This window comes from Misgurnus anguillicaudatus, chromosome 1 (genome assembly GCF_027580225.2).
Source record: "Misgurnus anguillicaudatus chromosome 1, ASM2758022v2, whole genome shotgun sequence".
NCBI classification, from domain to species: Eukaryota; Metazoa; Chordata; class Actinopteri; order Cypriniformes; family Cobitidae; genus Misgurnus; species Misgurnus anguillicaudatus.
Genome location: NC_073337.2, coordinates 16023704 through 16040970, shown reverse-complemented (window position 1 = coordinate 16040970; position 17267 = coordinate 16023704).

The window sequence follows — 17267 nt, the reverse complement described above, 5'->3', positions numbered from 1 at the left end:
ACTCAGTCCACCAATCGTGAGTTTTAAAGCAACACTATGTAGTTTCCATGTAAAAATGACTTACAGCTCCCCCATGTGGTTGAAAAGCGCAACAGTGCCTGGTATCAGACACTCTTCTGCAGGAGGGGGAGGGGCAGCTGTGTTTCCTACCCTCCACCGCCACTTTCAGAGTGTGCTTGTAGCAGCTAGGAGGCTGCTCAGGTTACAGCAACAGTACAATTTGTCCAGTTAAAAGTTGTTCTATCACTGAAATAATTTTAGAGACATTATTTAAAGGTAAAAAACTACATAGTGTTGCTTTAACCTGTGTTAGCTGCACACCAGTGCTGATACTATTGAAGACTGCTTTAAAAACAGCTCACTGCAGAATGTTATCTATGATTCATGAAAATCTGTTTTCCATGATAGCTCATACATAGCACATTAAACTCTTAAAGGTCTATGAAAATTACCTCTTTAGAATGTGTTTTGTGTACCAAACCACTCATTGATTTCACACGTTGATAAACGATCTCAACCACGTCGAGCATAAGAGTGAAGATTCTTGCTAAAAGATTAAAACACTAGCCGAAACTACATCAACTGTGCTGTCATAACACATTGCCTTTGTCTGGGGAAAAATTGAGCTTGAACAAAAAGCAAAGGCTTCAGTCAACTAGTATGTAAATTCTCTACCAATGTAAGAAGAAATAACGCACCAACAGGTGGCAGTATTCTGTATCAGTCTTAATTTCGTTGATGAATAATTTTCGGCCTTGTTTTCATGAACATTTGGTTTTCATCAACGAAAACGAGATGATAACTAAATAAAATGTCATTCATGATGACGACAACTATGACGAATCTATTGACATTTTCATCAACTAATTGAATCGAGACAAGTGTTAGTGACTGATCATGGAATCTTTGTGTGGTTGTGTGGTTAGATGCACAAATACAACTGTAACGAAAGAAAACATATAGAATTAGAAAAAACACAAATGACATAAAAGCAAATCAATCAGTTTGACAACACATGCGCTTCAGATACTTGTATTTGCGTTTCTGTATTTGTATTTGTTGTGAGTATTTGCAACACGTTTCTGTATTTTTATGCGTTGTGAGTATTTGCAAGGCGTTTCTGTATTTGTATGTGTTGTGAGTATTTGCAACACATTTCTGTATTTTTATGTGTTGTGAGTATTTGCAAGGCGTTTCTGTATTTGTATGTATTGTGAGTATTTCCACCGCGTTTCTGTATTTGTATGTGTTGTGAGTATTTCCACCATGTTTTTGTATTTGTATGTGTTGTATTTGCAATGCTTTTCTGTATTTGTATGTGTTGTGAGTATTTGCAACACGTTTCTGTATTTGTATGTATTATGAGTATTTGCAACGCGTTTCTGTATTTGTATGTGTTGTATTTACAACACGTTTCTGTATTTGTATGTGTTGTGAGTATTTCCACCGCGTTTCTGTATTTGTATGTGTTGTGAGTATTTCCACCACGTTTCTGTATTTCTATGTGTTGTGAGTATTTGCAACACGTTTCTGTGTGTGTTGTCCAACTGATGAAGATGCTTTCTTGATTTGCTGTTTTTTTCTGTTTGCATGTGTTTTCTTTTCTTGCAGTGCAGTGACCCCTGTCAGCCACCGTACCAACTAGACTAAAACTAAAACAATTCAGATGACTAAAATATGACTAAAACTAAATTCCAATTTACTGTAGTCAAATGACTTCTTGCTGTGCTATGTAGACCAATCGTATGATTCAAAGTACTGTGAGAGCGAATCAAAAGCATTTGAAGAAGTCTCGTGTTCTCGTGGTACTTTGATGCCAAACACCATGTACCATAAAGAAGGCTGATTGAAGAAATGTATTACACTTAATGTAAGATAGTGGTGTAACGTACTGCAATTGTCTTATGAACAAATCTTTTAAATGAATGTCTTTGTGTTTTTAATGCTTTGCCTCATATTTCTTGTTCATTGAAGTCCCTCCCTCATTGGGCACGAGGCCATTGCCCGAACCGATAGCATTTAAGTGCGAGCTGTGAAGGATCATTGGTTGGATGTTCTGAACAAACACACCCTGCACTGACCAAGTCAGAAAAAGAGCTTTAATGATTTGAATAAACTGATAATGATAAACTGATATCATTCGTGGTCCAGTATCTACTGTTTGTGTCTTTCAAACAATTCATCGAAATGAATGTCAGAAATGTCCCCCCAGTCAACCTCAGCTTCGCGTCTTGGCCACATTATCTCCTCGGGTGTGCATTATTCATGAATAATTCAACATCCTTAACTATTCCTTATATTTGAATTTGTTACATTTATATAGCACTTTTCTGCAGCACTCAAAGTGCTTTACATATGAATGGGGAATCTTCTCAGCCACCACCAATGTGCAGCATCCACGTAGATGATGCGACGGCAGCCATATTGCGTCAGAACGCCCACCACACACCAGCTTCTTAGTGGAGAGGAGACAGAGGGATACAGCCAATTAGGGGATGATTAGTAGGCCAATGGGCAAGTTTGGCCAGGTGTGTATGTAACAATTGCGCTCATGACAGACAGCGCAGTGTTAGCAATCGGCTAACCGCCAGCTTCATGGCCTTCATGACCCAGTGTGTCAAGATGTATTTGTCCATAAAATATTTGTATATGCAGTAATTAAATAGCTTAAGAACTTGAAATAAATAATGAGACTGGTCAGATTCAAGAGTAATTACATTAACTTGGTGTTCGTCTGCAGCATATTAGATTTTTTGTATTTTGCTGAGCAGTCAAAATGTGGCTTGCCAATGTTTGCTTCCAATACATTATTAAAGAAAGCACGACAAATGCTTGTGGGAAAAAGTTTATTAAAGGTGGCAGTGTACAACTGAATAGTTGTACATTTTGTTTGTGAGACTTTCATATGTTTTTCTGTCTAAAGCTGCATTCAGACTAGCAGTAGCAGAGCGATGTGATCTCATTGTTTTCAATGGAAGCCTGGCGACTTCCGGAGACACGAGCGACACAGTGACCATTGGTGACTGGATGGGGCGTGTCCAGTCGTGCAACAAAGTTGAGAAATGTTTAACTTTATGCAAATTATGCACGACTACCAATGAGAACGAAGCAGTGGAGTTCACGTCATCCGTCTCTTGTCATTTACTGGAGTGGACGTTACTCATTTGTTTCTGACAACCAGATATAGAAACACCTCTTTTGAAAGACACAAGCGACACACAACGACAAAGTCGCTTATAATGTGAATGTACCTTTACTCTTATTTCTCAAATTTCTCCACCTGGTTTCTCTTTGTATCCTTCTCGACATCTGCATGTTTCTCTCAAGCACTCTTGTTCTTTTCCCTTTCGAGTGCTGCTCTTCTTTCTCCACTTCTCACTTCTCCCTTCTTTCTTTTTAGTTATTTTTGTATCTCCATCCTTTTTTCAAGTGCTCTTGTCTTTGAGAGTGCCTTGACCTGCCTGTCTGTTCTCTGTGAAGAGCAACTCTTTAGTTTACTGAGCTTCAGGGACCGTTTGCACCAGCTAGACGTAAAAAAGTTGCACGTCCTCGCGTACATTATGCGGTTGACCACATTGATAGTTAAGACCCCGTTTCTGTTGCTATGGTTACAAACTCACATTGTCGCCAGCTAATAGATGATGAATGAGAGCTTTCCCTCTGCCCCAGGTCAGGACGGTGTTTCTCACATAAGCACTCTGGTTGAAGATGTTCAGATTAGTGTTGTCTCTGCCACACGCTTTCAACTTAGACAAAGCAACATGACATTGTTGCCCTTTGAGTAAATCATCTTTTTTTGTCCACCAATCAAGTGACTTCATAAATGAGTAAATTTATGCCGAACACGATTAATTCTGACAGTAATGACATCAGACATTTATCTGCCACAGTCACAAAAGCATGAACTGAATAATATATGCCATGTCCCGTATTGCCTGCATTGCAACACCGTAAGAAACCCGCATCAAAACCGAGAAAAAACAAGTGCCTCTAGTGAACACTCCAACCGAAAGATGCAACAATATGTACCCGGAGCAACATATGTTTAAGTAAGAAATGTAGGCAGATGTATGTAATTCCAATAAGCCTGTGTAGAACAATATGGTTGTTTTCACACTTGGTTTAAACTTAGATTTGATTCCACAGTAAAACCTGTAGTGTTAAAATGCCTCTTCTGATTTTGTTGAACACTTCTAATTTTCACTTATAAAACAATATATCCATTGGGATACATATTAAAAATAAGTTGATATGGCGCATGGCCACTTGATTGACAGGTGAACTGCCAATGCTGTCACTACAGTCGAGCTAGGCGAGCGTAGAACCAGCTACTTCAGCTTCACCCATGTCCTGCCTCTTTACCTATGTTTGGTTATCCCTGAGTGGAGGCGTGGTGACGTGCGGCCAAGATGGCCACAGCAGGCACTGCCTACTATTGGCTTCGGTCTTTACAAACTATGGGTAACATCATGGACAATAGGTACGTAATTTTTACAGTCTATGGTAATGATCCAGAAGACCCATTCAAGACGCAAATGTGGGCACACACAATACACAAGGCAGCACAACCCCAGAGTTTTCAAACTAAAAAAGGATTTGCAGCGTTTACAAAAGTCCCTGTTTTCGAGGATAAAAAAATTCCTGGCATAACGGTAGCAAAAGTAATGTGTTTTTAAATGAAAATGCACTAATGTGAGAAACATCTAATAAGAGAAAGAGTCAGGAAAAAGAAAACAAGATTCAATTCGATCCCTGAAAGTCAAAGCAGATTTCTCTTCCACATATAGTTTTCTCTGTAGATACATAATTCATACTGTTCATGGTTAGGACAAACTCCAGTTTCCCATTCTCACTTCCTTGAGAGCCCTTTCAGACCAAAACAGTCTGAAATCTTTTCCAGCTGAGCTGATCTCAGAGCAGTACATGTAACGGTTGAAGATGATAACTGATCAGTATGCAGAAAGTCACTTCACTCTCATTGTACTGCAAATCCTCTGCTGACTGTGCTGCCTTTGTCCAAATGAGTCTGCTTGGAACCAAAAGGATCATTTAAAAAAATAATGGTTCTTGTTCTTATGATGGCAATGCATGAAGCGTACATCTTCTCAAGCTTACAAACTACACAAAAGCTTCATAAAAAGATTTTATGTGATTTGTGATGTATTTTCCATGGTCTGAGACATATAATACCAGTGGGTTTGGTGACAGAAACAACACCACAACACTCTTCCAAACTCAAAACTCTGTGTTAACTGCATCTTTACCCTAATAAAACCATTGATCAAGTTCAGCTTTTTAGCAATAAGGTGTTTGTTTGTGTCCAAAATGCCTTGTGAACATATTAACACTTCTACCAATTGATGTATCCAAGCATCTGACATATGGAGATCTACAGTCCTCATCATGTTAAAGTCACGTGTACAAGTCAAATGCTTTTTATGGTAGGCCAGTAACCCTTTTTGGGGTTAAAAATGTTTAATTTATTCTATAACTAAAAGTGTTTAAGTTATAGAATACATTTTTTTTTTATTTCACAGCTCATTGGAATCCTTAATTCTGGTTGGCCAGACGCAAGATTTGCAGGTTTGTTATTCCCACATAACAACCGCTCAAAACTAATAACACATGGTAATCCAGATGCTGCAAATCATTGTGACAGGAAGAGTTTAATATTACACAAAAATTAAATATGTCTTTTAATAACATACATGACATTATATTTACGAATTATTAACCCAGATAGTGTGTTCTTGGCCTTGCCTACTGCTTTTCGCCTACTATATAGTATGCAAGTAGGCGGTTTCGGACACAGCCTTACACAACAAGCTGCTTCGGCTTCTTCTGTTGCACTGCTACTGTGGGTAACACGTGTGGATACTGCTTACGAGCCGTCTGTATGTGTTATCAACGCCCTTTACTTATGAGGTAAACAGCCATGTAATAAGCGGGATGATGCCGGTTGTTATCGCGAAATAAGCCCCTTTAGTCTGATACAGGCCCTGATCACACTGACAGGGCTTATTTCTGCGATAACTACCGACTGATTTTACATTATCCCTGATATTGTGTATTTTTACAATGACATGTGACTGAAAACTTGCATCCACAACACTAGGTGGCAGTATAACGTTCCAAACCAATGACATACTCAATAAGAAAGTTGCATGTGAAATGAGTAATGCATCTCCTCTTCTATCATTAGTTCTCATCTCTTATCGTCGAGTGTTTGTCATTACTGAAGCATCTTCGGTTTGAGAGTCTTTATAATGGTGGAACTGATCGGAGAACAGCACTTGAGTCGAGTAGCATCAGCAGACATTTGACTTAATGGATGTTGACACTCACACTGTGTAGGTTACATTTAGCCAAAGGTCAACAGTGAGGTTTGAGTCAAATTTGTGGATTGTGCCACTTGTCCTACTGAGCTTTAATGATGTGTGAATGTTGTAGGCATGAGCCAAGATTTCGTGTGTTTAACTTTAAATATGTCTCTAAAAATGATGGTACAAGATATTGCTTGTTGGTTTATTAGTGGTGTTTGCTTTGTGTGCGAATGGAAAAAGTGCATGTGAACCACTTCAGTTTATATTGTTAGATTTCAATGTTTTGTCATCTTTATAATTTTAAAAACATGGATGATTGTTGTGCATGTTCATATGAAAGACTATTAATTATTACTGCATAACATTTCCTTTATCAAGCACATTGTGTGTTTGAAGAATAGGAAATGAAAAGCAGAAACTGCTGGAGTGTTTCAGGATAATGTCTGTAGCTCACTGATCTGTTTTATGATATTTCCACCCGACCTGCTGCTCTGCTCTGAATTTCAGTTTAGCTGATAAAACATGTTTGTGTCCATCTGTTCTGCTCTGATTGGTAGTGAACACCTGAACTTGATCACAGTTATTGCCTCACACCTCTAAATACTTGTCTTCATTTCAGCAGCGTCCTGTAAGCTGTGATTTGTGGATGGACAGTCAGACAGCATTAGAGAGCTGATACCAGCTGAAGCTTTAATAGCTGTAATAGTGCACTCTCACACTAAACTAGGTTTTATTGTTAACTGTTTAAGAACAGGGATCCAAGTGGGTTTGATTGGTAATCACTTGAAGAGATGCTGAACATGTGTCAGTGTGCATCACAGGTGTTAGATCTGGAAAGGATTCATGTGCTGTTTCATTTTATAAAAGGTCTGGATGTTTCTTACCAGTAAGTGGTTTAAAATTCCAGTAAGGCTCGATATGGCAATGTAAAAACTAAAGGTAAATTTGGTTGTTACTTGATTTTTTTGACGTGACAGTTATGGCTGCATTTCTACACTGTCTGTATAAAACCAAACTGAAGAGTATGACTTGATATAACCCTGTCTTGAGTTCTCTTTGCGGCATGTGAAGTTAAAATGAGTGTGTTTGGGAAGAATGTGATTGTGATGCCAATTAGCAAAACAAAACTGCACCAATTAATACAATCTCCAAAATGAGTCTCTATATTATGCAGTGTTTCACTGAAATAACCGAAGATAAATGACATGCAGTGCCAACTGGGTGGTGAACGTGCTTGTAACTTTGGGTCATCATGGATGAGAAAAAAGGTACAAAAATGGTACAAAACTGTACATTTTCTGTGTTTAGGGTGGTATCCTCGAAGGTTCATTTTTGTGCCTTTATGGGTATACAAAACATTGAAATGTTGTACCGTTTGGGGTAGCATACAGCAGTGGTTCTCAAAATGGGGTCCGAGGCCCCAGTTTTATGACATTTTGTAAAATACATTAATTTATCATGAATTCTGTGAAATTAAACCTAAAAAAAATAAGGCAGCACTACTTTGTATAATTTAATGTTTTGTTTAATTAAAATGTGAAGTTTTAGAACTGTTTTTTGTCATACATTTTCTTTGGGGGAGCCGCGAAGGAATGCACCATACACAAAGGGGGCCGTACGCTGAAAAAGTTTGAGAACCACTGGCCTACAGTATTATACCCTACACTCAAAAAAAATATTCATTGGATTAACTCAATAAAATCCAAAATGAATGTGTACCCCTAACTCATAAAAAACTGCTTTACACAAAAAAAATATTGAGTTAGTCCAACTCAATTTAAAGTAAATGGCAATACTCAATTAGTTGCCTCAACTCAATTTAGTGTAGTCTGAATAACTCAATTTAGCGTAGTTTAATAACTCAATGTAGTGTAGTCTGACTAACTCAATTCTGTTATTTTATATAAAACGTTTTTATATCAATTCAATTCCAATTCAATTCAACTTTATTTCGCCATGTATACAAATACTAGGAATTTGGTTCGGTATTCTCCATGCAGGCAACACACAGTACAACATACAACATGCAAATGAATTTAAGTTAAGAGTCATTTAGAAGGGCTATTGCATGGGGGAAAAAACTGTTGCGATGGCGTGATGTTTTGGGCAAAATAGCCCTATACCGCTTTCCCGAGGGTAGAAGATTAAACAGACTGTTGGCAGGATGAGAGGGGTCGGCCGCAATCTTCACAGCTCTGTTAATGGTCCTAGAGCTATGCAGGTCCATAATAGAGGGCAGGGGACAGCCAATAATCCTCTCTGCTGCCCGGATGACTCTTTGTAGTCTGGCCTTTGCGCGGGCTGACGCAGAGGCAAACCAGACCGTAAGGGAGGAAGTTAGCACACTCTCAATGAATGCTCTGTAAAATTGTACCATGATGGAGGTGCTAAGCAGTAGTCCTTTTAGGCGGCGAAGAAAGAACAGACGCTGCTGGCCCTTCTTCACTAGTTGGGAGATATTATTATCCCATTTGAGTGTGTTGGTAATGGTTGTGCCCAAGAACTTGAAATGCTCCACGACAGACACGGATGCATCATTAATGAGCAGAGGAGGATGAGTCGGGGGCCTTTTACGAAAGTCCACAATCATCTCCACAGTCTTATTGATGTTAAGTTCCAAGTTACTGACTGCACACCAGGACTCCAGGCGACTAACCTCACTGCGGTAGGCTGACTCGTCGTTGTTAGAGATGAGGCCTATTATTGTGGTGTCGTCCGCATATTTGATGATTTTGACAGATGGGTCACCAGAGGTACAGTCATTGGTGTACAGTGAGAATAGCAGAGGAGACAGCACACAGCCCTGAGGGGCACCGGTGTTACATGTGCGGGGCTGTGAGAGATATGGGCCCAGCCTGACATACTGAGTCCTGTTAGTAAGGAAATCAATAATCCATGAGCAGAGGAAAGGGTTAATGTTCAGATGGGTCAGTTTACTGTGAAGAAGATTGGGAATTATAGTATTGAAGGCAGAGCTGTAATCCACAAATAGGAGTCTAGCATAGGTATTCCGATTGTCCAAGTGTTGTAAAATAAAGTGAAGTGCAATGTTGATAGCATCGTCAACTGAACGGTTGGGACGATATGCAAATTGAAGAGGATCAATGAGGTGATCGATAGATGCTTTAAGATGAGAGAGAACTAAGCGTTCAAAAGCTTTCATCACTACAGAAGTGAGAGCAACCGGTCTGTAGTCATTCAAGCAGCTGATCTTGGGCTTTTTCGGCACTGGAATGATAACAGCGGTTTTGAAGCAGGCAGGCACTCGGCAAAGTTCCAGGGACTGATTAAAAATGTCTGTGAGCACTGGGGTCAGTTCACTAGCACAGTGCTTAAGGGAAGCAGGTGACACCCTGTCTGGTCCACACGCCTTCCTGATGTTCATACCTTTGAGGAGCCTTCGGACTTCATGCTCCCTAATAGCCAGTGGAGCAGGTGAGCTAATGGAGTGGGTGGGGGGGGCCAGGGGGTTGAGTGGGGGGTGCTCACACGATGCTTCAAACCTAGTGCAAAACACATTGAACTTATCTGGTAAGTTTGGGTCAGTGGGAGCTGGTGGAAGTGGCTTTATATAGCCTGTGGCAGATTGTAGACCCTTCCAGACAGCTCTGATGTTCTTGTCATTGACCTGTTGTTCAATCCTTGCCTTATACAACCTCTTAGCATGCTGGATGGCTTTGCTGAGTGCATATTTGGCCCTGGTGTAGGCAGCCTTGTCTCTGCTTCTGTGGGCCTCCTCCTTCTCTCTCCTCCGTAGTCTTACTTCTTTATTAAACCATGGCTTACTATTCCCATAGATTACAATAGGTTGTCTGGGAATACAAAGTTCCTCACAGAAATAGATGTAGGATGAGCATGTGTCTACATACTCATCAAAGCTATTACATGCCAATTTAAAAGTTTCCCAGTCTGTACTGTCAAAACAAGCTTGTAGTGTTTCAACAGCATCGGGTGTCCATTTCTGTACTACCCTCTTGATCGGCTTTTGTTTTTTAAGTAAAGACCGGTATGTGGGGATGAGTTTAATCACAGCGTGATCGCTATTGCCTAGTGGCGCGCACGCCCACGCACGATACGCATCCTTGATGGAAGAATAGAAATGATCGAGAGTCCGTTCTCCCCTGGAGGCACAGCGCACCAGCTGATGGTATTTTGGAAGTTCAGATCTCAGATCAGTGTGGTTAAAATCACCCATGACAAATACAGTGGAGTTAGGGAACTTGTTCTCCACATCCGTGATATGATCAGCTAAGAGCTGCTGCGCTGTGTCTGCGTGCGCCTGTGGCTGAATATAAACACCCGCAAGGATAATAGATGATATTTCCCTAGGCGAGTAGAAAGGTTTACAGTGTATGGCCACCAGTTCCAGATCGGGGGAGCAAAATTCAGAAATAACTGTCAAATCACTGCACCATTTGTTACTCACATAAAAACAAACACCTCCGCCTTTTGTTTTTCCACTGGCTGTCGTATCGCGATCCGCTCTAAAGAGCTGATAGCCAGGCAGATTCAACGCCGTGTCAGGAATATTAGAATGAAGCCAGGTTTCCGTGAAGCAGAACGCCGCTATATGGGAGTAGTCCTTGTCCGTCTCCACCCGAAGTTGGATCTCATCTAGCTTATTGCTAAGTGATCTCACATTAGCCAGAACTAGTCCAGGTAGAGATGCGCGGAACCCTTTCTTCTCAAAGCGGCGACGGCACCCAGCTCGATTACCCCTCGCTCTGTAGCGGGGGAGCAGCCTCCATGGACGGGCTGTCGAGTGTTTGTATGGGCTATATTCCGTGGAGATTCTAAGGATATCCGAATGACAACCCTGCAGATCAGGGTGGCAACTAAGAAATGATGATGCGCTGATGTTAAGTAGCTCATTTCGGGTGTAGGTTATTTTCATAATGCACTGCACCATAGACATAAACACAAACAAACACGGACAAACTTTACTCCTGCACGAGATCTCCACGGCCGCCACACAAGCGTTTTTTAGTACCACATCAGTTGGGGTTCCAAGCGACTCGAGCTGATACCAAAAGTGACGCGAAAACACTGAAGATCACTGATTGGTCTGAAAGAATCATCACTACCAGCGTCATCGCTATAATGTAAAAGATTAGCTTTACCTTCATGCTAGCTTGCGCTGTCTCGAGTAAATATCATACTAATTAGCATAAGCACATGTTAGCATGCTAAGAATAATAACATATGATACTTTGGATGAGCATGTGAGAAGAGACTGATCTCCAAACAGGCATTAACACAGTTAATGCTCATTGAGAGAAATAAGTCCCATTCACAACCTAACCACAAGTGCCACTCTTCTGTACGATGGTAACCAAACAATTTGAAAAAATATAACATAAATGCTTCTAAATCAATAAGATAAACGAACATTAAACACTATTAAGTCTTTCTCTTTACGTAAAAATGCATAAAATAACACTTAATTTAAAAAAATACTCTCCAAAAGCAGTTGCATGCAAAGCATGCTGGGAACTTTTATTTCCAGAACCCAGACTCAAACTAATTGTGGTAACGCAATTAAAATGAAATCAATAAATTATAGTACATATTCATTTTGTGTTAGACTAATTAAATATATATACTTATTGCTCTTAATGAGGTATTTTAAATAAATTGAACACAATTTTAATGTGTCATTTCTAAGAAGGGCTTGAATCATTTTTTTGAGTGTAATGCTGCGTTTACACCAACCGCGGTAGAGGCGTGAAACGCAAGTGATTTCAATGTTAAGTCAATGTGAAGACGCGTTGATGCGCGTCTTGAGGTCCCGCGGCGCGGATGAGGCATTTGGCGCGGAAGACGCGTTTCCACCTCATACGCGCGTAATGGTGTTTTTTGTGCATTTTGTGTTTGACGCGAATTGCCGGCTGACGCCCGAGTTGAAAAATTGGAACTTTGGCGGAATTTCGCACCGCGTTAACCAATCAGGAGCCTGCTTGCAGCTGTGGAGGCAGCCCCGCCCGGAGTCACTCATTCAACATTAAGGAATGCTTGATATTGTCTGTGAGCAGTCACCCAGAGTACCTGAAGGAAAACAGTTTTGTACCAGTAAAATTTGAGAGGTACAAAACTGTTACCGTATTTTCCAGATTAAAAGTCGCTCCGGAGTGTAAGTCGCATCGGTAAAAAATACGTTTTGAAGAGGAAAAATATATATAAGTCACAGTGGACTATACGTCACGTTTATTTAGATAATGATTTCACAAATTTGAATGTAATCCAAATTAGTTCTACTCTCCCTATGGTTAAATTTTGTACCAAAAACTTTATTTGAACCGTAGTATTTCTTTGTAAGTAGTTATTGAATTTAAACCTCTGTCGCCAGCACGAGCACACAGGTCAGTGTGCCAGGAACACACGCACTGCTGGGCTTGGCTCCCAAAACCTCATTTTATTGTTTGCTGGCAACTATAATATGGACTACTGTTTCAGTTTTGTTGAGCAAGTGTCTGCTCACTGGCTCATTTTTCACATTTACAAATTCTCTAGTCCCAGTTTTCTCTGCCATGCTTGACTGTATTGGGGTTATACAGAGATGAACTGTTATTGTTTAAGTAAAATTAAAGAGCTGGCTGGCTTGGAATGTAAACACTGCGATTAATATTGATTTTAATGTCATGCTGGTAAATAGTCTGTGGGTGTTTTTTAGGATGAAACGGAGAGAGAGAGAGAGAGAGAGAGAGAGAGAAAGAGAGAGAGCGAGAGAGAATGAAAAAAGGTGGCCCTAGTATTAATACAGACCTCCACATTGCTTAAGTCGCTTTTCCATTGCATAGTACCCCATGGTTTGGTTTGGGTCGGGTCAGCTTACTTTTGGGGGATTTTCCACTAAGTGCAGTACGTAGTACCCAATACTTTTTTAGTACCACATCAGTTGGGGTTCCAAGCGACTCGAGCTGATACCAAAAGTGACGCGAAAACACTGAAGATCACTGATTGGTCTGAAAGAATCATCACTACCAGCGTCATCGCTATAATGTAAAAGATTAGCTTTACCTTCATGCTAGCTTGCGCTGTCTCGAGTAAACCTGTTGTCATCTGTGCTTTGCTGTAAGTTCCCAAACTCCCTTTTAGCGATGAAAAACATCCACATGTTGATAATCAGGAACACCAGACTTACAGTTTGTGGCGGCACATTTGAAACAGGCACGTCTGCATATATGCTTAAATGAGGCTCAGCGGAGCGTCATGTGAGACAAGAGGTAGTGATTAACATGATGTGCAAATGTATGGAAATGTACAACGACGCTCTCACTTGTATGACGTCACAGCAGTAGGCAGCGCAAATACAACGACACGCCTAAAATCCCTCCCACTGCGAAGTGATACTAAACCCGATGGAAAAGCTAACCAAGCCAAAGTGAGGTGTACCCGACCTGACCCAAACTATGCGATGAAAAAGCGCCATTACTGTTTTGTTATCGTTTATATCTAGGATATGTTCATTTTTACACATTGTTTTGTGTTAAACTATGTAACACATTATTTGTTATTTTTAACACATTATGTGTCATTAGTCCCTTACACATACAGTCTTTACTAGTAATTTACTGGTATATTGCAGGCAACAGGTCATGTGTGAGCAGAACCTTTCCGGTTAATCAGTGCTGCCAATTTACCAGAAAGAGAGGTTGTAGGATTACCAATAATTTACTGGTAAGCGCTATGTGTGAACACAAAAATATAGATTACCGGCATTTAAAATGGACGGCGTCAAACTAAGCTGACAGCTTTGGGCCAATCATAATGTTTTAATACAGATGACGCGTTTACCCCTGCACTGTTTACGGACATTTCCACACACACATGCTGGTAAAAAGTCAAGCACATCTGAAGTTTACGTCCACATTTTTTCACCAAAGTTGTTTAAAACAGCACACCATCGAATTGCCGACATCCTTAGCACACCCTCTGTGAAGCCTAATGTGCAAAACGTACTGTTGTTTAATTCCAGTTTGACATCGCCTAATGCAATGTAGTTTGGTCACGAGCAACTTCGCGACCGTCAACGTTTAATACAGACGTGAAAACAACAAAATACGGACCGTTGATATGAACGACTTGGATTGTTTACAAATACAACACTGAGCTCGCCGTGCGACACAGGTAACTTCCGCTTTCTCACCGAGATTACCGGTATTTTGGTACTGATGTGTGAATGACACAAAAAGACGGAATGTCACTGCGTGTGTTAACGGCACATTTTTGTATTTACTGGTAAATTAATTCTGGTAAATTCATGGTAATTTACCAGAATTACTGTTTGAAAGAGGCTATTTTGAGTTCAAATAAATGAAATGGACAACACAAGATGTGTTAAAACAACACAAAGTGTGCTGTTTCAAAAATAACGCAAAGTGTGTTGTTCCAAAAATAACACAGAGATGTGTTAAGTTAAGGACAACACACTAGATGTGTTGTCTTTAACTAGACACAAAATGTGTTAGTTTAATACATTCATTTAAGAGTGTATTTTGGGGCAGCCTCCAGTTTTTGTTCCCTTCAATTTGCTCAGTTTAAATAATATTCAAATAAGGACAAGGTAAACAATAACATTTATCACAAGCAGTCAGTGTAATGAGCTGTTTAAAATCCTTGTGAGCTGCCTTGCTGTCGATCACATAAAACGTGTTCTTGCATTTAATCACATGAGATGCACCACTCAGGAGTGATTTAAATGAAATGCAGCACAGAATGTTGTACCCCAATAACAAAAAATGCAGAGTACACTGAATAGCATTAGCTACTGCTTTTGTTCCCTGGCTTATTTGTTAACAGAGATTGATTTGTGTTGGTTTTTAAACATTTAAAATCAACTTAAATATTTAACACGGCTATAGGTTATATAAGTTGTCTAATTCAGGTTTGATTCTATCCTGTATAATGACAAAATTTCATTTCTTATATGTAACCGAGCCTGTGAAAACGCAACTAAAGTTATGTTTTTTGTGATTTACTGTTTTTTTTTTATAAAAGCATCCTACATACTGTAAAGAACGTTGAAAATATAACTTTGATATTTTTAATATTGACTGAGTAAATCCATGTCAAAGATTAAAATCAATGTTGCTCCCAATCTTATAATTATATTATGAGACTTTATCTGGATTACATGACAAGGTCACACATATGTTATATTTAACACATGAACATGTACTGGTATGCATCTGCAGGGCTACTTTCATATTCTAAGATTTTCCAGTTGAGGAAAAGCCTGTTACCCTACAGACACAAAGTCGATGCAGCAGAAAGACCTCATCTGAACCTCCTCCGTAAATGTCAGAAAATAACATAATATACACTCAATTATTCAGGCATTTGTTCCTGAAAGAAGTCTTCTGACATGTCAGTTTCCACATGACTCTTCAAAGCAATTCTTAGCTGCTTTGAAGAGTTTGATATGTTTTTGATGATTAAATGATGATTTTTAGGTTTTTTCAGCCAAATGGAAATGTAATGTATATTCTCTGTATAGAGTTAGAGAGTGAGTTTATGCATGAATTCCTACAACGTTAAAAGTTAAAGTTGGGTTAACTTAAAAAAATACTTTTGGAAACACCGCACTTTAAGCAACAATTTTAAGGTGATTAAGCATAAACAAATGCATTAAGGGGTGGTTTTCCGGACAGGGATTAGACTAGTCCTAGACTAAAATAAATGTAGGAGCTGTCTAAACTGAAAACAACTTGCACTGACATATCTTAAAGGGGTCATATTATGAGATTTTTTTAAGGTGTAAAGCAAATATTTGGTGTCCCCAGAGAGTGCGTAAATGAAGTTTTGGGTTAGGGTAATTAAACTCCACAGATAATTAATTATAGCATGTTTAAATTCCCACTTTGTAGGCCTGAGCAAAAGTTTGTCGTTTTTGGGTGTGTCATTCAAAATGCAAATGAGCTGATGGAATGCAAACACTGATCACAATGATGGTGGTTTGTTTAAATTGAAATTCAATTGGGCTGTCAAGTATATTCTCTCTCTTTTTCTCTCTGCACTAAATGGCAGTGCTGTGATTGGATATTGCAGATAAAGGGGACGGTATTATTGTAATCGCCTTGCTATACCTACCTCACAAAACAGGCGAAATCTGAACGACCTAATTTTTCACATGCTTGCAGAAAATGGCTCACCCAAACTAAGTTACTGGGTTGAAATTTTTTCACGTTTTCTAGGTTGATAGAAGCACTGGGGACCCAATTATAGGCATGTTTGTTAAAACTAGTTATATTTCATAATTAAACTAAGGCCTAGTCCTGGCTTAAAGGATTAGTCAATTTTCTTAAAAAAAATCCAGATTATTTACTCATCAAAATCTTGATGTCTTTCTTTGTTCACTCAAGAAGAAATGATGTTTTTTGAGGAAAACATTCCAGGATATTTCTCATTTTAATGGACCCCAATTCTTAATCGTTTTAATGCAGTTTAAAATTGCAAAATTGCATTTCTTGCCAAAAATGACAATCGTTTCGCTAGATAAGACCCTTATGCCTCGTTTGGGATTGTTTAGAGTCCTTTGAAACTGCAATTTTAAACTGCATTAAACGTGTTGGGGTCCATTAAAGTCCATTAAAATTAGATAAAACCTGGAATGTTTTCCTCAAAAAACATTATTTCTTCTCGACTGAACAAAGAAAGACATTTTTAAGAAAATTTACTAATCCTTTAAGCTAATCCCTGTCTGGGAAACCACCCCTTTAGGTGTTAAAGTGAGGACATTTAAGTTGAGGAAAAACTAAAGTATTTTTTAAATTAGATCCAGCTTCACTTTTTACGGTGTATTGTTAATAATAAAGCAGATGGTCTGCACAATCCCTTTGTTTCACTGTTCACTGTAGTCCGAATGTTTTTTTTTTCGTATTTGTCATCCTACAAATTCGTCATGCACATAAACCTTGCACACTGGTTTGATGCATATTAATTTAT